Source organism: Lepidochelys kempii, chromosome 5 (genome assembly GCF_965140265.1).
Source record: "Lepidochelys kempii isolate rLepKem1 chromosome 5, rLepKem1.hap2, whole genome shotgun sequence".
Lineage (NCBI taxonomy): Eukaryota > Metazoa > Chordata > Testudines > Cheloniidae > Lepidochelys > Lepidochelys kempii.
The window spans coordinates 12,257,560-12,281,639 of NC_133260.1; positions in this window are offsets into that span (position 1 = coordinate 12,257,560).

Sequence of the window (24,080 nt, forward strand, 5' to 3'; positions counted from 1 at the left end):
AAAAGGCGATTAGATTAGTCAGGCATGACCTTCCCTTGGTGAATCCATGCTGGCTGTTCCTGATCACTTTCCTCTCATGCAAGTGCTTCAGGATTGATTCTTTGAGGACCTGCTCCATGATTTTTCCAGGGACTGAGGTGAGGCTGACTGGCCTGTAGTTCCCAGGATCCTCCTCCTTCCCTTTTTTAAAGATTGGCACTACATTAGCCTTTTTCCAGTCATCCGGGACTTCCCCCGTTCGCCACGAGTTTTCAAAGATAATGGCCAATGGCTCTGCAATCACAGCCGCCAATTCCTTCAGCACTCTCGGATGCAACTCGTCCGGTCCCATGGACTTGTGCATGTCCAGCTTTTCTAAATAGTCCCTAACCACCTCTATCTCCACAGAGGGCTGGCCATCTCTTCCCCATTTTGTGATGCCCAGCGCAGCAGTCTGGGAGCTGACCTTGTTCGTGAAGACGGAGGCAAAAAAAGCATTGAGTACATTAGCTTTTTCCACATCCTCTGTCACTAGGTTGCCTCCCTCATTCAGTAAGGGGCCCACACTTTCCTTGGCTTTCTTCTTGTTGCCAACATACCTGAAGAAACCCTTCTTGTTACTCTTGACATCTCTTGCTAGCTGCAGCTCCAGGTGCGATTTGGCCCTCCTGATATCATTCCTACATGCCCGAGCAATATTTTTATACTCTTCCCTGGTCATATGTCCAACCTTACACTTCTTGTAAGCTTCTTTTTTATGTTTAAGATCCGCTAGGATTTCACCATTAAGCCAAGCTGGTCGCCTGCCATATTTACTATTCTTTCGACTCATCGGGATGGTTTGTCCCTGTAATCTCAACAGGGATTCCTTGAAATACAGCCAGCTCTCCTGGACTCCTTTCCCCTTCAAGATAGTCCCCCAGGGGATCCTGGCCATCCGTTCCCTGAAGGAGTCGAAGTCTGCTTTCCTGAAGTCCAGGGTCCGTATCCTGCTGCTTACCTTTCTTCCCTGCGTCAGGATCCTGAACTCAACCAACTCATGGTCACTGCCTCCCAGATTCCCATCCACTTTTGCTTCCCCCACTAATTCTACCCGGTTTGTGAGCAGCAGGTCAAGAAAAGCGCCCCCCTAGTTGACTCCTCTAGCACTTGCACCAGGAAATTGTCCCCTACGCTTTCCAAAAACTTCCTGGATTGTCTATGCACTGCTGTATTGCTCTCCCAGCAGATATCAGGAAAATTAAAGTCACCCATGAGAATCAGGGCATGCGATCTAGTAGCTTCCGTGAGTTGCCAGAAGAAAGCCTCATCTACCTCATCCCCCTGGTCCGGTGGTCTATAGCAGACTCCCATCACTACATCACTCTTGTTGCACACACTTCTAAACTTAATCCAGAGACACTCAGGTTTTTCTACAGTTTCGTACCAGAGCTCTGAGCAGTCATACTGCTCCCTTACATACAGTGCTACTCCCCCACCTTTTCTGTCCTTCCTGAACAGTTTATAACCATCCATGACAGTACTCCAGTCATGTGAGTTATCCCACCAAGTCTCTGTTATTCCAATCACGTCAGAGTTCCTTGACATCACCAGGACCTCCAGTTCTCCCTGCTTGTTTCCAAGGCTTTGTGCATTCGTATATAAGCACTTGAGATAACCTATTGATCGCCCCTCATTCCCAGTATGAGGCAGGAGCCCTCCCCTCACAGACATTCCTGCCTGTGCTTCCTCCCGGTATCCCGCTTTCCCACTTACCTCAGGGCTTTGGTCTCCTTCCCCCGGTGAACCTAGTTTAAAGCCCTCCTCACTAGGTTAGCCAGCCTGCTCGCAAAGATGCTCTTCCCTCTCTTCGTAAGATGGAGCCCGTCTCTGACCAGCACTCCTCCTTCATGGAACACCATCCCATGGTCAAAGAATCCAAAGCCTTCTCTCCGACACCACCTGCGTAGCCATTCGTTGACTTCGACGATTCGACGGTCCCTACCCAGGCCTTTTCCTTCCATGGGGAGGATGGACGAGAAGACCACTTGCGCCTCCAACTCCTTTATCCTTCTTCCCAGAGCCACGTAGTCCGCAGTGATCCGCTCAAGGTCATTCTTGGCAGCATCATTGGTGCCCACGTGGAGAAGCAGGAAGGGGTAGCGATCCGAGGGCTTGATGAGTCTCGGCATTCTCTCCGTCACATCACGAATCTTAGCCCCTGGCAAGCAGCAGACTTCTCGGTTTTCCCGGTCAGGGCGGCAGATAGATGACTCAGTCCCCCGGAGGAGAGAGTCCCCGACCACCACCACCCGCCTTCTCCTCTTGGGAGTGGTGGTCGTGGAACCACCAACCTCAGGACATCTCATCTCATGCCTTCCAACCAGCGGAGTCTCCTTCTGCTTTCTCGCCCCAGACATATCATCTGGTCCACTGTCCGCAACGGTACCTGTGGAGAGAACATGAAAGCGGTTAGTTACCTGTGTCCGCGTTGCTGGAACCCGGACATTCCGCTTACCTCTTCTGGAGGTCACATGTTGCCAAGCTTCTTCACTGGCCTCTTGGCTCCTCTGTGCAACCTGCTCTATATCTTTAGAGCTTTGTGCCCCTAGAAGCATATCCTGAGTTTTGTCCAGAAAATCCTCAGTTTCTCGTATGCAACGCAGGGTCGTTATCTGTTGCTCCAGACCTTCAATCTTCTCTTCCAATATGGAGACCAGCTTGCACTTTGTACAGACAAAGTCACTTCTGTCCTGTGGAAGAAAGACAAACATGGCACATCCAGTGCAGGTCACAACAGCTGAACCCCCCCCTTCCATATCACCTTCCTACTATGAGCTTCCTCAGAGCAGTTTGCAAGACGTAAGCCTCACTGGGCTCACTCCAGGCGAACTCCCAGGCAAACTCCTGCTGTGAGCTGCTCTGCTGTCCCCCGCCGCTCAGCTGGTTCGCGAAGCTCTGGCTATTTTTAAACAGCCAGGCTTCCCTGACACAAACAAACGGACACCCTAATGCCCGCCCCCTGCAGGCTAGCAGCCAATCAGACACTCACTCAGGCTCTCACACTGCCCTCCCAGCAAACACACGCTCGGATACTTCCTCAGCAAGCAAACACACATACACTCGGATACTTACCAGTCCCAGGCAAACTCTTGCTGTGAGCTGCTCTGCTGTCCCCCGCTGCTCAGGTGGTTCGCCACCGCTCATACAACTACTAAAGTGCAATATCTTTATTGTGAAAGTACAATTTACAAATGTAGAATTTTTTAACATAACTTCACTCAAAAACAAAACAATGTAAAACTTTAGAGCCTACAAGTCCATTCAGTCCTACTTCTTGTTCAGCCAATTTTATTTACATTTATAGCAGATAATCCTGTGGGCCACTTAACTGCCTAGGCTGCACCTGGAGGAGGAGCCAGGGAACATGAGGATTAATTAGAGATGAGGCCTGGCTGGGATGGAACAAGAGGAGCCTGTATAAGACCAGTAGCTGAGAAAGGTTGGGGTCTGCAGAGAGTGAGGCTGTAGTCACTCTCAGGGTGAGAGAAGACAGGGCAGGAAATAGTGTAGGGATACAGCAGTAAGGTTCAGGACTGTGAAGATCTTGGTTGCTTGTTGTAGGATCCCAAGGCTGGAACCCAGTGTACAGGGTGGGCCTGGGTTCTCCTACGAGCTACTGGGGAAGTAGTACCATTAAGGGGCAGTGAAGGGGAAGACTTCCTAAGATAATGGGTCCCAAGATACTTTGATACATGCACCTCCCTTGAAAGAGGAAAACTACTGTGACCAAGATCAATGGCCAAGTCATGAAGAGAAAGCAGCTGACTCCCGAGCGAGTGAGAGAGACAAAGAGAGAGTGATGGAGTGCAACTGCTGGTAGATGAATCGGCCTGGCAGAGCTAATCTACAGATTTGGCCAGAAGGAGACTCTCCAGCGGTGAGTCAGGCACCCCATGACAGGCCACCCCAGATATTTGTGAGTTTGTAGGATTGAGTCAGATGTGGGAACTTCACTCTGATGCCTGGTACAATGCCACACAACCATGGTTGCTATGGTTGCCACAGCAGGGATTCAAACTCTCTATTTTTAATGTATGAAAAATAGTGACAACCTGGAAGGTGGCGGGGCAGGGGAGGGACTCTAATGTGAATTTGTGTGGGGGGGTGGAGGGTGAGAAAACCTGGATTTGTGCTGGAAATGGCCCACCTGATGATCACTTTAGATAAGCTATTACCAGCAGGACAGTGGGGTGGGAGGAGGTATTGGTTCATATTCTCTGTGTATATATAAAGTCTGCTGCAGTTTCCACAATATGCATCTGATGAAGTGAGCTGTAGCTCACGAAAGCTTATGCTCTAATAAATTGGTTAGTCTCTAAGGTGCCACAAGTACTCCTTTTCTTTTTTTAAAAAAAGTTTAATTTCATCAGGGACCAAAAATATTAAAATGCCTCCATCATATGATAATTGTGTGATGTCCCTACAGGGCAGGGTGAAGTTTGTTTGGGTAACCTAATTCTGCATTTCAACACCTTATTGTGTTTAGATGTCTTCTAAGTTTTACCTTGATGCTGAATTTTCTGATTCTATAACACTTGTTTTTGGAGAAGTATAAAATCCCTGTAATATATTTTACCCTAAATTACTGATACATATTCTCAGCCTTAACTTTATTTTAACATAGTTCTTTATAAGCGAATTTCCTTGTATTTATGTTTTAGTTTTGCTGCTTTCTGTTAAATGAAGTTCTCTTAGGAAAAACTTCCTAAGGCTCTGGATATAAGAATGAGTGTCTTCTTTTTCTGAGACTACTCAACATCATGAGGGCTTTGGGTACATTTAATAATATGGTGCATTTAATTACACTGCAGTTTCACTGCAATTCTCGTGTAATTACACTGTGGTTAGGCTTAACACTTTATCTCTATAAAATGATAACTTTAACTATATGACTGACTGACTTTATTGACTAGGTACACAAACAGAATTATAATTACTCTGGAGTTATTCTATTTGATGTTTTTTGTGGTAGTTACATAAATATCTAGTAATAGAAAATAAAACTGAAATAATTACAATGAAATTCCAATGTAATGCATGCACTCAGATTCTAAAAATGAAGCAAGTACATATGTCAAAAAGTATAATTTCAGAGTAATATCAGGATGATGTAATAAATCTGAACCTGAAAGTGGTACTTCATACTGTAGATAAGCTTCCTTTTAATATGATTTTGTAGTAATTACAGGGATCCAAAAACATAAGTACTTTGTATTTCTGCCGGTATTGTGGTGTAATTACAGTGTAATTGAAGTTACTACACTGTAAACTTTTTTTTTTTTATGTCTGGGTCTTTCTCTGGCCTCACTGGGCTACAGAATGAAAAGGACCCCAAGAAATCTGAAGATCAGATTAAAGACAACATATAAGTGTGTATACTAAAGTATGAGCTCTATCCAGCTTTTTCTAAGCATCTAAAGAACACATTTGAAGTCTTAGAGACCTGATTCTGCCCTGTTTGCCTCTGGCATAGTTCTATTGAAATAAGTGGAGTTTTTCCTTGGTATGCATTAGTTTGACAGAGTGGAAGTCCAGCTACTTTGAGAACCGTTTAAGAGGCTTCTCACACTTCCCACCTATGGCCAGGATATGAAAATCTCAAGAACAGCTTTCTTTTGGTTAATAGCTGTCTAATATCACAAGTGATATAGTTCTGATGTAGGTATTTCAGTACTTAATTTCCAGTCCCAATCAGAACTAGAGAAGTGTATGGAAATAGGAAAAGGAGTGGCTAATTTTTTTCTCAATCTTTTTTTGAACGTCAAGAAGAGGCCTGTTTAGGGTTGGTGTGAAATGGGGCAAACCAGTTCAGGGTGGTTCTTTTGGATGGTTCAGCCGTCCCTATTTATAATTCTTTTAATGCCGGAAAACACGCTGACCTGTAAAATATGTGACAAATGACCAAAATGCGGGACACCGTGACTAAGTGGAAATGCAATGGAAGGCCAAAAGTGGTGGAAATATACATGTTCATACATTGTTATGGATTTTCTTGTTTCAAAAAAGTCCTTGTTCTGAAGCTGGTTAATAACAACAACAATAGGACAGTTATAATAGAAGGCTTGTATTCGATAAAGGGAAGTGTCTAACAATCTGCAATGTGAGAATGGCCTAAACAATGAGTTACAGATGTGAGCTTTTGGTTTCACTTTCATTTTAATGCTATCCTCCAGTGCTATCCACTGGATTTGGAGCATGGTGGCACTGTGAACTCTTGTGGTGATACAAAGAATGTGAGCATTTGCCACGTCTTTTATTAAAAGTTTGCTGCTAGGAGGAATTGAAGTTCATCTGGTACTAGCTGGATTTCAGCCCAAGAGATAATGTTGTTAACTTATTTTTATGTTACATTAAAAAAAATGTGAGTGACCGATAAATTCAGCCTGGATACCTGCTGTCCTTCCAGGTATCACAACAGACCTTCACTTTTTGCATTACTGGAATTGTACCAAGAAACATAGGGCTAGAGAATTGATGGTCATGGTGAGGACTTAAGCCAAATTAGAAAGATGGTAGGTATTTACCTATAAGAGCAAATTGATGGGTAAACTAGGATATTACTAAACAATATCAAGCTTTGGTATGTTGTTCTCTGTATATGCTTTGGATGCACTCAGTCACTCAGTTAGCACAGAGAAAATCACTTTAATGTTCTATTTATGGAGAAATCTAGAGCTAAAAGGTAATAACAACAGTGTTCTTACTTTTTTGTCAAAGAAGCAAAACATGCCTTAAGTCTTCCTGATATGAAATACAGAGTCCCCACCAATGGGTTTATTCACCCTAGGGTGGAAGAGCAAGTCAGCTGTAACTTTAACTTGCCATCTTGACAATTTAAAGGTCATATTTTCAAAATGAAATCTCCATTTGTGCTCATGGCATTGCATCTGCAGTCCTTCTCCCCGGACTCTCACTGGCACAGAAGAACAATGGAGTTCACCAGCTCAAACACTCAAATTGTCTGTGCGAATTGAGAACGTGTATTGTTTGTGTCTACAAGTGAATGTGCAAAATTGTACATCTGAGTGATTTATGTAGGCCAAGGGATACATACATAAATGATATCTAAATGACTAAACTCCGTTAAAGGTAGCTGTTTTCAGTGGCTGAAAATTGTTTCTTAACTTCTCTTTTTTTGTAAAAATTTGATTCAGATAGATCAGTACAGCAAGTACAATTATCAGTGACCTCTGAGGGATTGTTAGTTGTGCATCACCTATACTTAAAAATGGAAGGGGAAGGAGTGATAAAGTAGAAATGAGGTTGCAGAACTGAGCTTCCATAAATCACATCAAGATTATGAAGTTCCCCACGTTTTGCTCCTGGATCTTGAGTGGGTTACTATTTCATTAGGGTTAATCTCATTATGCTCTCCCTCCCCCTATTAGCCGATGTTGTTGCTGTTCTATACAATCTGGCTACAGAGTTAGCTGTAACATTGTTAGCTTCTTCTCTGGTAGTCTGAGGGGTTAAATTGTGGGGAATGGCCTATTCTTGGCTTGAGAGGTGGAATCAAAGCTTCTAATTCAAAACCATGCATATCATCTCATTGCAGACTGAACCACGCCGTATGTCTCACAGAGGTCTAGTTTTGGTGATTCCTCTGTAACGTGTCTTGTGGTGTGGTACTTCACCACAGATGTTATTGCCCCATATTGGTGTTTGGTTTATGGGCCCTGATTCTCACTCCTGTTAAACTGGCATGACTTCATTTTAGTCAATGGCATTTTAACTCTGTAAAACTGGTGCAACAGAGTAGAGAAATGGTGCCACGGTGTTGAACCCCATGCCATTCATCTAACACTATGGCTGCCCCCCTCCCTCCAAAAAAGATTAAACCTATGGAGCTGTACATGTTGAGACATGTCCTGGCATTTGGAGCTTCATAAGGTTACCAGTAACATCTCACTATGAAAGAAGAGCAACAAGGTGTGGTCAGGTATAGCCTTGCATCCGCCCTAAAATGAATTACTATTTTCATCTGTATTTACAGTAGGTGCCTAACTTCATTAAGTTCCTGTAAATATTATACGATAAATACCTAGCTCCACTGTAATTAAAGGTCTGTCAGCCCTTCCACCACAAATTATTGGTTGTTTGAAAAACAGAAAGGGTCAGAAATCAGAACCTGCAGCAGAGCCAGACTCTGGGGAAGCTAACGAATGCAGCTGGCCTGTAGCAGGATGCCTAATTGGCTACATGGTCAGATTGGTTGGAAGAATCACTAGACTGTCTCTTAAGCCCTGCAGCAGCAGCTACTCAAAGCGTTCACCCATGGCTATGGTAGTTCTTGCACCTGCTTCTTCCTAGCGTTGTCCCAGTCGTCTTCCTGCCTTATTCTAGTCTTGGCCCTTGGTTCTGATTCCTGACCTCTGTCTTATATACTGCTCTTTGGGTCTGGCATCTGGCCTCTGATCCTGGCTACTGCCCGCCCACCCCAGCCACTGGGCTTGACTGCCCACATCCCAGTCAGTGACCATATCCATCACTTTTTATTTGCAGGTGTATCTGTTTTCTTAGTACAATTGCATTTCAAACATAAATGCTGTCAGGGTCACAAAATTAGTTGTTCACAGTTTCAGAAGATAGGAGCGTAGGGCCAGGATCTATGATATGAGGCTCAGGAGGGAAATATTTATTGTGCTAGATATTGGGGAATAAGTGCTTAACAAAACAATGGGTCAGTGGAACAAGTACCCAAGGGAAGTGGTCGAAACACCATTATTATTATTATTATTATTTTATTATCATTTGTTTATTCATCACCATAATTGCATTTGGGTCTAGCCATAAATAAAATCTGGCAAATTATGACAGAAGAAGATCAGGTGATTGGAGGTCAAGGGTTACAGGAATAAGTTGTATGTGGTTGGTTATGTATGGTTTATGGTACTTATACATATGTTAAGTGTGTGTGAATATGTATCTATCTATATATTTCACAACTACCACATTCATGATAACACCCTCATTGCAGACGTCGAGGAATGACTAACTTAGCTTAGGTCTGAGGGGAAAATGGGTACCCCTGAATAATTGCGAATGGCCATACCTGATGATGCTAGAGGTCTCTCTTTGCTCTTTTATTCATGCAGATACATAATGGCAAGCTATAACCCATTAGGAATACCTATATATATTGGCACTTTATCCCATGTGATTAAACATAAAGTCCTACCCCCTCTGACCTTGTCATGACCCAAGTCTACCATAAAAAAGGAATTTTGGTAGTTTGATTTCTTTAGAGGGAAAAATTTAAAAAGTGGATTCTTGTGCAATCTAATTAACCTTTAGCTGTGAGCTTCATAAGCAAACATCATAAGGTCATCTCCGTGATTGTCTTAGGAGGACGTAGTGCTGTATTTTGAGGGTGATATCAGTAGGCAACTTCCCTTCCCCAGATGCTCTGTGGCTGTTCCTTAGAATTATAAAAACCTATTCGGAGTTCCGATGGGCAGCCCTTGCTCATGTTGGGTAGGACTTACATGAGTTGCTCCATTGACTTCAATGTATGTTTTGCCTGAGTTAGTGCTACTGTCTGGACAGATTAAAAACTGATCCAAACCAAAGAAAGCTGAAATAAAACAGCCTTGTAAGGTGTGGGGGGTTTCTTTCTTTCAAAAGCATTATTTAAAAAAAAGTATCTAAGAAACACAGATAATAAGAGAAATCCAAGTGAACTGTAGACCATAGACAGTGAGCCCCTAATCCTGCAGTTGGATCCATGAAAACAGACCTTTCTACCTTCCATCCTGGATCCATATGCAGGATTGACACCTTGGAGGACATTGTATATAAACATGAGTCTCATTTTCTGTAACTGGTTTTGCAAACAATCACTCATTCTGAATATTCTTGAAAAGCAAATTAAAAAGGCCACTCATACAGTTCAGTTTTTATCTTAACAAATGTTTTCAATTCAACTGCTCAGTTTACATCCAGGCTTAAACACTTGTGTTCCTTCCTGTGCTTTGCATAGTAGGTAGCAAAAGGTGGATTGTTGATGGCTTCTGCTATATTTAAACATTGAGCTCTCAGGCCCTGATTCTGCAAAGAAAACCATGCAAAACTGTAGTTATTTCACTGGCATTCTGCATGGGCTCAGGGAGAACCCACATTATGCTTTTTTCCCCTTTCCAGTTTTGGGGTCTTATTTTGAAAACCTAGTTTCCACTGAGAGCACTTATGAATTGTGCCCCCCAGAGCTTCATAGAGAGGGCAAATATTCAAATAAAGTATAAGAACAATTGAAGATACGATTGGTTTATTAAGGAAGCTGTGGACAAGTGGTTAAAGGAGAATCACTGACTTAAATCACACTTCCAAATGATTTTCTTTTTTTCCTCTGCTTTTAAGTAGAAGACCTAAGATTGCTGTAGTGGAAAGAATTGTGGGAAAATATTTATCTATTTTTCAGTTTGTTTAATTTGTTTGACAATACTTCAGAGCTGTCAGTCAGTTTCCCTTAGTGTATGGATCTTCTACGCAGCAAAGGGGAATATTCTGTTTAAAAAAGGGGCAGGAGGAGGGCGATTGTACAACCACAAACATTGGGGGAGGAGGGAGACAAGGAGCAGGTGTATTTCCTGAAATGCTTTCTGAATACCTTTTTGATATTGTCAAGATAACTAATGAAAACAAAAGCAAAAAGCCAGCCAATGTAAATACTGTATCTGAGCTGGGAACCTGGGTGCTGAGTTATGGCCCTGCTGACTTATGAACGACCTGAGAAATTGGGTTTTATGAAGGAAATGGGAACTGACCCTTATTGATGTGTCTCTGTAATAACTACTATTTATATTGCAAGTTGTAATGGCTAAGAATCCCTTCCAGGAGTGTGTGTGTGTGTGTGGGGGGGTGTCAGTCTCTTCTTGGTTTCTCTTCTAATGGTGCCCAGGCCTTTTTGTTACCTACCATTCTGTTTGGAGAGGCAGACTGGGCTAGTGTATGGGACTCTGGGCTGTTATTCAGGACACCTGAGTTCTAGTCCCGACATTGACCTACTTTGGGCTAGTCTTATCTGTGAGGTGAGGCCATGCTGTTATCCCTATTTTTCAGAATGGGAGCTGAAGCACAGACAAGTGACTTGCCCAAGGTCACACAGGAAACCTATCATGGAGCAGGGACTTGACCTCACTGCTCTCAAGTCCTAGACTATTAGCCAGCTGCACCATCCTTCCTTTCTGTGCATGTCTTTCCAATCCCCTCTTTGGGGCAGAGACGGTTTCTTACTAAGCCTAATTTGTTTCAAGACGGAATTTAATAAGTTTATGGAGTGGGTGGTATGACATAGTTACCAACTATAGCATATGGCCCATCTGCAACTGCTATTAGTAAATATCTCCAGCAGACAGAGATGGGACACTAGGTGGGGAGGGCTCTGAGTTACTATCGAGAATTCTTTCCCAGGTGTCTGGCTGGTAGGTCTCACCCACATGCTAAGGGTCTGATTACCATATTTGGTCTTTGGAAGGAATTTTCTCCCAGGTCAGATGGCAGAGACCCTAGGAGGTTTTATGTTCCTTTGCAGCATGGGGCCCAGATCACTTGCTGGTTTTAACTAGGGTAAATAGTGGGTTCTCTGTAACTTGAAGCCTTGATTTGAGGACTTCAGTACGGGCCTATTACTGGAGTGGGTGGGTGAGGTTCTGTGGCCTGCAATATGTACGAGGTCAGACTAGATGATCACGATGGTCCCGTCCAGGACCGGCTCTGGGCACCAGCAAAGCAAGCACGTGCTTGGGGCTGCACAATTCCAGGGGCGGCATTCTGGCCACCCTTTTTCTATTTTTTTTTTTTTTTGCTTGGGCAGTTGCGCTCTCAGAGCTTCAGGCAGCAAAAAACCTAGAGTTGGCCCTAGTCCCTTCTGACCTTAATGTCGGAGTCTTTTTTGAGTTTTTGTAGGTCTGAGTTTTTATGGTGCCTAGCACAATACGGGGTGGGAGAGGGCCTCCGGGTTCTACCACAATACAAATACATGATACCATAACTTGTTTTAGGCCCTGGACAGGTTGGCTCAGTAGTTTATGCACAGTATTTCCTGTATGAGCTCCAGACTCTTGTTCCAGCCATTTTTCCCCCCTTGGATCTCTGCCATGTCTTTTCCTCACCCCGTTAATGTAAATGTGGTGTGAACACTATTGTAAAGAGCTATTTAGAAATCTCACCCTTATGTGAGTAAAGGGTTTTACGAGTTTAAAATACAGTGAAGCAGTGCAAGGCAATCTATATAAGAGATTCAACATCTTCCACTTTTTTTTAAAATGTGTCTGGCCTAATTTAATGAAAGGTGGTGAATGTCTGTACATTCTCTAGAGCCACTTGGGGCCATTCCCAGTGGTGTCAGTAGGAGTTGTGTGGATGGAAAAGGGCAATTATTTTTATAATGTCCTCAATGCAAACTACAACCTTTGCTGCTTCTGTTTCTACACAGCTACACCCCCTTTATTTTAAGCTAGACTCTGGGAAAACAGCATGACTTGGTTTAGATCAAGAGTGAAATTCTTTTCTAGCATGAAAAAAACAAATAGCCTCTCTTAAATCCACCCATCTCTGCAAACAAAACAGGGCTTTTTGGAGAGGGAGCAAAATGCTCCCCTAGTAGGCTTGCCATTAAAAATGTCAAGGAAACTGGATGGCTGAGAGTCCTGATCTTTTCTTATCTAACTAGTTCCATCAAATGACTGTTCAGTGGCCTACCCGAAATGAACCGGTGGTCTCAGTCCAGTTCTTAATAGATTTACAGGACCAATATTATGCTTGATACAATTAATACTCTGTCTGATCTCTGAAGCCAATGACTAAATAGGCTGGAGAGATCCAAACATGCTCTCACTCCAGCGGAGGAAGTTCTAGGAGAGAATTGTGAGGTAGCTGCAGGATGGCTTCAGGACAGACTGCAATGCCATTGCTCAGGCAATGTATATTGTGAGTAGTCTGAGGACCTTCCATGTACAACGAACAAATTCTGAAGCAAACGAATGAATCAGAAATCAATCGGGCAAGTTAACAATACTCAGCTCTTAACAGCTCTGCACACAACGTGCTGTGCAAACGTGTAGTAATTAATCCTCAGACCTCACTCTGAGGTCGCCATGTAACTTTTATCCACAGTTATAGATGGAGAAAGTGAAGTAAGTAGGTGTGACAGTCAGGGTCCAGACACCCCAAGCGGCACACAGAAGGAGTAAACCCCCAGAATAAACAGTTAAACCAACTGATTGCATACTATGTTATTGTACTGTACAAATATACCGAGTATGGTCCTTTATAAAAGCTTGCCATATTCTAAAAGTATCACTTATGAGATACGTATACAGGCTATGACTGTGAATGTGTGTATCTAAAGAGAGAATATAAGGAAACCTGTGCTCACGAGCTGCTGCAATTTCAGCTTCACCTAATAGCAGGGAAGCCAGTGCCTTCCAAACGAGTTGTTAACACAACCATATACTGTCCAGACCAGGAAAAGCCCATGGTGGCCAGTGGAGTTAATGGAAAGATGTTGAGACAATTCAAAAGTGAAAAGAATACCTCAGCTCTTGACCATCAAGTCAGCGGGAGTTTCCCCACTCTGACCAACTCTGAGTCTCTGTGGATTGGAGATGGAGAAAGGAACTTGAGAGACCGTCACAGTCAGGAGGTGGGAGGCTGCCAAGAAACACTGGATCCTTCCTTTAGCTAGGGGTATGCTGGGAAACGGTTTTAAGGCAATCAGTAACTCTTATTCAAAAAGGGATTTTAGCTAATATGAAAAATGTAAAGCCTGAGGTTGCATTTTTGTTTGTTTTCCTGTGTAACTTACTTATGTTTGCTCTTCCTTACTACTTCATCTTGGAATCTGTCATTTTTCTGTTTTCAACTTGTTTATTTCCATCCCAAGCAGGGATCTGGTGTGCAAACTGTATGGAGTGTGTATGCCAAAGTGAGCTGATAACTGGAGGGCTGGATTCACACCTTTGGGGGTACATACCAGAGGGGAGCAGTCCAAGTGTCTGATAATTAAGAACTCAAGGGGGGATGCATTTGGGGAGACCCAGGACTGAAAGGGCTGTTGATATATAACTGGAGAGCCAGGGTGAGACCTTTACTTGTGGGCAGACTACTGGAGTCAGGGAATTGAACCATAGATGCCCAGCATGACATCCTCTAAAGTACAGGGCAGGCAGTGACAGAACTCCTTACTAGTCTGAGTGGACCCCAAAGCATCACAGTAAGTTAAGTGGTGTGTGACCTTACAAGCAGTCAATAGCAAAGCAAAACTAGAATTTGGACATGCCTAGTTCTCAGGGTTTTTTTTATCTCATTCCAGTAGATCCCTCTGCTTCCTAGGTTACAGCTAAATCAAACAGGATCAAAGCACTCTAGCAGCTGTGACAGTTATAAATGGATGAGGAATTGTATCTTACCTACCTGAAAAGATTAGCCTTAGAGTTTCTAGAGAGGTTCTGATAAATGAGAGGTAAATGAAGACTAGATGTTAATGCCGCATAGGAAGGTTTCATAGAATCATAGAATATCAGGGTTGGAAGGGACCTCAGGAGGTCATCTAGTCCAACCCCCTGCTCAAAGCAGGACCGATCCCCAATTAAATCATCCCAGCCAGGGCTTTGTTTCATAGCTCTGAGTTCCTGTTTCCTCTTGATGTTCTGAAGACTGCACCAGCTGCTACTCGGACTAATTCTAGAGCAATGGGCGTTTTCTGCCTAAATGTTTTCAATCCCATGAATTCTTTCCTTTCATCTGGGAAGTTTAAAATGCAAGAAAGCAAGAACTCCAATCCTCAGACAAAGCTGTTCTCCAAACCTGTGGCATGTTTGCAAAAATTGCTTCTGGGATGTAAACAAAACAGTCATGTATCTTGAATGCTGCAATGTCTTTCTCTCATGACAAATTCCATCTTGCCCTATTTATATCTATTCAGACTGTAGTTGCAAAGTTCATTTTACTTGTTTGTTGCTTCAACCACATACCCCCTTCCCCCCCCCAATCCTTCTGCTGACTCCCCTTTCTCAACTGCATCAGTCACGTGCTGCTTGTCTTCACTTTTAAAGCTCTTCATGCTGCGTACCCCACCTTATACATCTTTTTATATGCAATCAATATTGATTCCCACCTCCCTTCTGTCAATGGTGCCAATTTTGATTACCCTTTTGTCTGATTTTGCGATAAGCACGCTTTCTCCCATGGTGCCCCGTGTGCATGGAAGGAGTGTCCTGTAAACAGCCCAAAGTCACCTCATTGTCCTTCTTCAGAATCCTCCTTAAAACTGTCTGTTACTATGCCTGCAAAAAGCTCTACATTGGTTACACAGCTGGTTTACACTCTTTATCCTGCAGCTCATAATGTTTTTCCTCCATCTGTTTGTTTTTATTTGTTCTTACTTACAAGTATTCCTCTCTGGGCAAGTCTTTTTGTCTGTCACAATGAAACCCTGATCCTCAATTAGGGCTAACAGGTAACAAGAAATGTAGGCACTTGTATACTACAGTGATAGTGGCAATATAAGAAACTATAGAGATTAGTCAGTGTCTCCAAGTGATGACTCAACCCTTTGACTATTGGTTATCTGCAACACAGTTTGAGATGCTACTATCCATTATTGTTGCATTGAAATCAATAGGAGCTTAGCATTAGGCATGGCACTTGTTGTCAATAGCACAGCAAGAGTGTTTTAACTGGGATTTACTTGAAATTATCAGTTGATGGTAAGGCTAGTTAGAATCTTGCAAGAAATTAAAATTATACTAAAGTACCCAAATACAACCTTTAACAAACATGTATAAGGTTTACAATGGTGAACAAACTTTCAGTGGCAGAGGAAGAGACTAGGAAACCTTAGTAGTGTCATTTCTTTTGGGGGGGGGGGGGGGGTTGGTGTTGGGGGGTGAGTTAAAAGCTGATTTGCATTTTCCAACAAAAGAGGTTTTATTGGAAAAACCCATGATCTATCAAAACTGATACTTTTCACGGAGAAGCATTGGCTTAGATGAATTTTTTTTTTTAGGTACAGGATGGAATTTCTGGGGTGGAGGGAAGTCCAGAATAGGTACTAATCTGGTGTTTATGGCACTCACCTGAGATGTGGGAGATGAATGTTCAAGTCCTTGCTCTGCCTGATTCAAACAGTTTTTCATGAAAAAGAGCATTTTACAGTGACCAAAAAAAGTAAAAAAAACTTCAACCAAATCAAGTCTAGATGGGGATTACGAAGAAAAATTTCCCAGGGGTAGGGTTTTTTCCCCCCATAGTTGTCCACTACAGAGACTTTTATACCTTACTCTGAGGAACCTAATGCTGGCCATTCTGAGACAGAATACATGACTGGATGAACCACTCCAGTGCTGGTATGGCAATTTCTATGCTCCTGGACTCCTTCCAATGAAATCTGTTGTGATCAAACAACCATGAGCAGAAGGTGTAGAGCCATAAGAAAACAGATGTGAACCTATTTAAAGATGACTGGTCTGAGAAGTTACGTTACCTCAAAGGTAAAGGGCTGCCCCAGGAGTAGAACCAGGTAGCAAAGGAATTTCACAGATGATACGTTTCCATTCTGGAAATATCTGGTGGTGTAGTCTCCCAGAAGAAGAAATTGAAGCCCTGTAGCTCAAACTAGATTGGAGGATGAGCTGAGACAATATATTCACAGGAGATGGGCAAGGATACCTAATTGGTATTTACTTTTCTATGGATGAAATCCTGACCATGCTGAAGTCAATGGAAGATTTGCCATTGACTTTAACAGGACCAGGATTTCACCCTAAAACAAATGCTGTCATCCCAAGTGCTTGGAGATACTGTTTACCGAAATTTTCTGAAGCTTTTTCAGAATGTTCAGGCTTGGTTTTTGAATTTTGAGCCAGTTCCTACTGCACCCAAATCAGTTTGCTTACCCTTCTGGGACCCTAATGATTGCTGCGTGCCACCGTTTGCCACACTTATAGGGAACCTTGCCCATTGCAGAGTTCAAACTACACTGCAAACAAACAATTCAGACATCTCTAATTTGAGCATCAACTGGACTTCACATTGTCATGCTGTTTATGGAAAACCAGATTCTCCTTTTATGCTGCTGCAGCTGAAAAAATAAATGAGGCATTCAAAGGGGATCTTTAAACATGTCCTTTTCTTCAGAGTCTTGAAAATAAAAGGTTACCAACCCCTTGACACCTGCTGTTGAGGGTATTTGCACTTTAAATAAAGCAGACAAAAGAGATGAGCAGTTTTGTTTTGGCCACTTTCTAAATGTCAGCATCGCTGTTTATTGTGTCTCAAAGTAATCAATTGCACTGGAGGCCCAGCAACTATGGCTGGCCCTATTGATTGAAAATGAGAGCCATGGTTTCTCTTCCCTTAGTCACCTTATATTACCTTCTACAATGACCTCTGCCTATGCAGTTGTAATGACAGAGCTTTTGAAGCATGGATCTAGTGAACACACATTCAATGTCTTTTCCATCCAATTAATTTTTTTTACTATTATTCCCTTTATCTAGCCTTTGTAATTGGATTCCCAGTTTCTCAATTTTCATGGCAGTGAGGGGGAAAATGATAGCTAGTAGCTGATAAAAATAAAATGTTATAATTTAATTTTGCTTAAAGGGCTCTCTTTCTTTGAGCCCATTTTTTTTTAAATGTTCCAGAGTCGGTGACCTAGTAAGATGTATCCAGTAGCTCTTATCTAATCAAAATATCTCCTATTCTTTAGGTATCAGGAGACCATGAAAATATACAATAAGCCACCAGGATTTTGTCTTGTAAAAAAAACCTGAGGAGGATCATAAAGTTTAAAGTCCTGGAATTGTAACAAGGCTCTGTTACATTACTTATTATTTTTGTGACCATTTTCTCAGTGGGGTTAGAGACTGTGCAAACCACGCAGCTGAAGGAGCTCTGTAGGTAATTGTGGAGGGAGGAGGCAGGAAAGTCATGGAGTCAGGAAGTCAGGGTTCTTGGGACTTGGATAGAAGATGAACACAATCATAACAGGCAATACAGATTGCTCACTACTCTACCTATTGACTCCCAGACTCAAATGCACTTCATTTTGTTAAATCTCTAACTGTCTGGCCTTTAAGGCAGTGCAAAGGCTACAGGAAAGGGTCAGTTCTTACTGTTCTCTAATTTTTTTTAAACAACTTCCCTGAGCCATGTGAACAGTGCACATGGTGGGATCCATCGGGTGATCTTAAAAATGCAAAGATTAAGACCCCTAAATCATGGCCATGAGAACTAGTATGTTATTGCCAGTCTTGGTACAGTAATGGCAAAGTCTTAATGCCTGCGAAAGTCAGTAGGATGCTGTAATATTGTCTGTTTCCAGGGATACCTTTGGCAACCCAAAATATTGTTAGTGTGTGGCCTCTGGATGTCAAAACACTTTCTTGGGACATGCCCAAGAACTGTCTGTTATACTATTTAGGGTAAAATTATAAATGCTATGAAACCTTGTGATGTGGGGAATAAACTGATCACCACTTCTGTGGTTCAGGGCAGTCTTAACTTAGTCAGAATGAATGCATACTTTAGTATTCTGTGGCTGTTAGGGACCTGGGCATGGGAAGTCATGCCTAGTGGTCAGAACGGGAGTTGAGGGTCAAGAATTGGCACCAAAGGTCAGAACCAGGTTACCTAGAGTGAGGCATCTCTGTCTCTCCAAGCTACAGGCTCTTTGGGGCTACCTTCAAGAAAACCTTCAAAAGTGTTTCCATTCATCTGCATCTCTGGCTGAGGTGCCAATCTTCTTTATAAAAGAGAAGGATGGATCTCTGTGACCCTGTCTGAGCTACAGGTGACTAAACAAGATTACCATCCAGAACCAGTACCACCTGCTCCTTATCCATTAGCTTTTTGAATGACTTTGGTGGAATAACATCTTCTTGAAGTTAGACCTCCGGAGCAAGTAACCTAGTGCTCATTAGGAAGGGAAACAAGTGGAAAATTGCCTTCCATACCTAGTACAAACATTTTGAATATCTAGTTATGTTGTTTGGCCTGTGGAGTGCTCCAGCAACCTTCCAGCACTTCATCAGTGTGATAACTTCAAAGTGTCTCTGAAGATATCTACCTTGAGTACATCCTCTTCTTCCCCCACCCTAGAACATACAGAATCATCATGTATGCAGTGTCCTGGAGAGACTTTGTCAGAACCATCTGGATGCTAAGACTGAGAAGTGCAAGCTTGACTGAAATACAATTGAATTACTTGGGTATATCATCTCTCCTAAAGGGCTAATCATGGACACGTGTGGGGAGGGGCGGGGACATAGTTAATTGGGCCACATCAAAGGACATGCACAGGGCATAGTGAGCCCTGTGCTCTGCCAATTTTTACTTATCAAGGTGTTGTAGCTCAGTTGCCCTTGTGATTTCCCTTCTTTGTGCAGGAGTCTGGTTCACCCGGTCCTCAGAAGCCCAATCTGCCTTTGAACAACTAAGAGATTCACCAGGATGCCCATCTGGACCCCACAAAACCATTTACAGCAGAAGCCAATTTGTCAGACTTTGCTCTGGGCATTGTGTTGTAAAAGTCTGCTGGCTGGGACAACCAACTGTAGCCCTGTGCCTTTGTATACTAACCCAAGTGGAGAGGAACTATAAGTGACAAGGAGCTGTTAGCTGTCAAGGCAGCCTTTGAGGAATTGTACCTCAATTGCTAGACTGCTAGAAGGGACCAGGTTCCCAGTCAGGCCCTTGTAGACTACAAAAGAACCTGGAATATCTCTGGACAGCCAGGCACTTTAACCAATGTCAGATCTGCTAGTCCCTCTTCTTTGCCCAGTTTGATTTTGTAATCACCTATCATCCGGGGACAAGAAAAAGGCCAGTACTCATCCTTATGGTATAGGGTATCTTGACTCTGGTAGGAGAAGTCCTTCCATGGGTCTTATTCCATGAGACACCATTCTGTGGTCACATTAAGACCTGTAACTTGGAGTCAAGGACTATCTGCTGCCCAGAGCTGTGCACCTGTATCAAAGTATGAGTTCCTGTGATCTGTGTCCATATCAAGATCCTCACTCGAAACTTGGTCTTCACCAGTCCCTATCTATCCCACCTCAGCCATGGGTCACTGTCCATGGACTTCATTGTAGAGCTACCTCACTCTCAGGAGCACAAAATGGTCGTAGTGGTGGTCAGTCTCTCACCAAGATGGCACCCTTGCCATGTCATCCCTACTACCTTGGAAATGGCTCTTCTTTTCCGAGAGAGCTTTTTGTTACCATGACCTGACAAATGCCCATCATGTCAGACTGGGGTTCTCAGTTCACCTCCCATTTCTGGTGGGAGTTTCTAAAGCTTCTGGGCATAGAGTCTCTCATCTTGTCTGCATATCACCTACACACTGACAGGCAAACAGAATGAGTCCAACCTTGGTTTTTGAATTTATCACCAGGGCAGAAACCTGAGCCTGCAGATTATGTATAGCACCCATTATCTCAACAGGGAGATATTTGTCTTGGTAAGATCCGTGTCACAGAGAAATAATTTAAGATAAGACAGGCAAATTTCACAACAATAAAGGTAGATTCTGACCCCTTTATTCTCAATGAGGTAGTACCTTACTCAAGGAGTGGTTCTATTGATTATAATCAGAGTGCTCATGGATTTAGGTACAGAATTGAGGCCAATAATAATAGCACTTTGCCTCTCCAAAAGATTTATGAATCTCCACAATTGAAGCAATGACATCTACCTTGCATACCTCCAGACATCCAGCAAAAATGGGGGTTTTTACTGTTGAATATAAATAGAAAAACTATCAGGTATTCTAAATATTGAACCTTTTCCATGGTGCACCACTGTAGCCAAAAAGTCAAGTAACTGGGTCCTCCTACTGGAGATATATATAACTTCTGTAGCAAGTACTTCCCAAACTTTTGAAATCCAGAAGTCCCAGGTAATGCAACCACAAGCGCTCCAGTTTCAGTGAGTAACAGAAGTTACCTAATAAGAACAGCCATGCTGGGTCAGACCAACGGTCCAGCTAGCCCAGTATCCTGTCTTCTGACAGTGGTCAATGCCAGGTACCCTAGAGGGAATGAACAGAACAGGTAATCATCCAGTGATCCATCCTGTCGCCCATTCTCAGCTTCTGGCAAACAGAGGCTAGTGACATGATCCCTACCCATCCTGGCTAATAGTCATTGGTGGACATATCCTCCATAAATTTATCTAGTTCTTTTCTTTTTTGAACCCTGTTATAGTCTTGGCCTTCACAACATCCTCTGGCAAGGAGTTCCACAGGTTGACTGTGCATTGTGTGAAAAAATACTTCCTTTTGTTTGTTTTAAACCTGCTGCCTATTAATTTCATTTGGTGACCCCTAGGGCTTGTGTGTTATGAGGAGTAAATAACACTTCCTTATTTACTTTCTCTACACCAGTCATGATTTTATAGACCTCAATCATATTTCCCCTTAGTCACCTCTTTTCCAAACTGAAAGGTCCTAGCCTTGATCTCCCCTCATACAGAAGCCGTTCCATACCCCTAATAATTTTTGTTGCCCTTTTCTGAACCTTTTCCAGTTCCAAAATATCTTTTTTGAGATAGAGCAACCACATCTGCACGCGGTATTCAAGATATGGGTGTACTATGGATTTATATAGAGGCAATATAATATTTTCTGTCTTATCTATCCCTTTCTTAATGATGCCCAGTGTTCTGTTTGCTTTTTTGACTGCCACTGCACATTGTGTGGATGTTTTCAGAGAACTATCCACAATGACTCCAAGATCTTTCTTGAGTGGTAACAGCTAATTTAGACCCCATCATTTTATATGCATAGTTGGGATTATGTTTTCCAACGTGCATTACTTTGCATTTATCAACATTGAATTTCATCTGCCATTTTGTTGCCCAGTCACCCAGTTTTGAGAGATCCTTTTGTAGCTCTTTGCAGTCTGCCTGAGACTAACTATCTTGAGTTGTTTTGTATCATCTGCAAATTTTGCCACCTCACTGTTTACTCCATTTTCCAGATCATTTATGAATATGTTGAATAGGACTGGTCCCAGTACAGACCCCTGGGGGACACCACTATTTACTTCTCTCCATTCTGAAAACTGACCATTTATTCCAACCCTTTGTTTCCTATCTTTTAACCAGTTAACAATCCATGAGAGAACCTTCCCTCTTATCCCACGACTGCTTACTTTGCTTAAGAGTCTTTCGTGAGGGACCTTGTCAAAGGCTTTCTGAAAATCTAAATACATTATATCCACTGGATCCCCCAGTCCACATGCTTGTTGTCCCCCTCAAAGAATTCTAGTATATTGGTGAAGCATGATTTCCCTTTACAAAAAACATGTTGACTCTTCCTCAACAAATTATGTTCATCTATTTGTGTGACAATTTTGTTCTTTACTATAGTTTCAACCAGTTTGCTCAGTACTGAAGTCAGGCTTACCAGCTTGCGATTGCCGGGGTCACCACTGGAGCTCCTTTTAAAAATTGGCGTCACATTAGCTATCCTCCAGTCATTTGGTACAGAAGCTGATTGAAATGATAGGTTACAGACTACAGTTAGTAGTCCTGCAATTTCACATTTGAGTTCCTTCAGAACTCTTGGGTGAATACCATCTGGTCCTGGTGACTTATTACTGTTTAGTTTATCAATTTGTTCCAGAACCTCCTCTGACATCTCAATTTGGGACAGTTCTTCAGATTTGTCACCTAAAAAGAATGGCTCAAGTTTGGGAATCTCCTTTACATCCTCAACCATGAAGACTGATGCAAAGAATTTATTTAGTTTCTCTGCAATGGCCTGATCATCATTGAGTGCTCCTTTAGCATCTTGATCATCCAGTGGCCCCACTGGTTGTTTAGCAGGCTTCCTGCCTCGGATGTACTTGAAAAGTAATAGCAAAAAAAAATTGAGTCTTTGGCTAGCTGTTCTTCAAATTCTTTTTTGGCCTTCCTAATTATATTTTTACACTTCATTTGCCAGAGTTTATGCTTCTTTCTCTTTTCTAATTAGTTTGATCTTATTTTGTCACAGTTAACATCAAACAGTTCCTTTGGTTATTACAGTATTCCAAAGTCCTGGTCGAGAATCTTAAGGGAATGATTCCAGCTATTGTGCTGCCTTCTCTGAGGGGGTAGAGGAAGAATGCTATACTCCTAGGGGAATTCTGTGCCACTGTGCATACGCAGAATTCATTTCCCCCTCAGATTTCTTTGCTTCCTTGCAGAAAAATGACTTTCTGATGGGGAAGCAAAGGGAGGCTGCAAGAGTGGTCATGCGCCCCGTTCCAGCAGAGCAGATGCATCATTTCAGGCACCCAGAGCAGCTGGCAGAGAGGTAAATCACAGCAGAGGGCAGGGCTGGAGGTGTCCTGGCCGGTGGCTCCTACCCTGTGCTGGGCCCAGTTGCTAGTCCTGGCTGGGCTGGACATGGGGGAGGACAGGATTTCCTCTTCCCCCTGCAAGGAGCAGCCACGGTCAGGTCAGAGCCATCCCCAGAAACCTTCCCCAGCTGCAGGAAGCTCCGCACCTCCCCTCCACTTCCTATCCCATCACTCCTCAGCTGCAGGGACAGGGGTCATTGTACAGGAAGTTGCTCCTCCTGCCTGCCACCATGCATCTGGTCCTCCCTATATCCAGACCCCCACTGTCAAGCCTCACCCCTTGCACCCGGTACCCCTCCCCCCACCCAAACCCCCACCTTGCTAATCCTCACCCCCTGAATCCAGATCACCTCTCGCTGAGCCTCCACACTTAAATTCCCATCCCACCAAGCCCCACTCCCCTAGCACCCAGACCCTGCTGCTGAGACCTCCACACCTGACTGCCTCGCCACTGAGTCCCATCCCCCTCATACCTAGACACCCCCCATTGAGCCCCAACCACCTTCACCCCTCTGTAGAGTCCCATTACCCCTGCACCCAGAACCCCCCACTGAGCCACCTGCAGCCAGATTGCCCCACGCCTGGATCCTCCCCACACAAAGCCCCTCGATCCTGCTGGGCTGGACCTGCCTGCCCCATACCTGGTGCACCTGGGGGAGAGAAGCAGGGCCCTGGGGTGTTTCTGGGGCAGGCCTGGCCATTTCACTG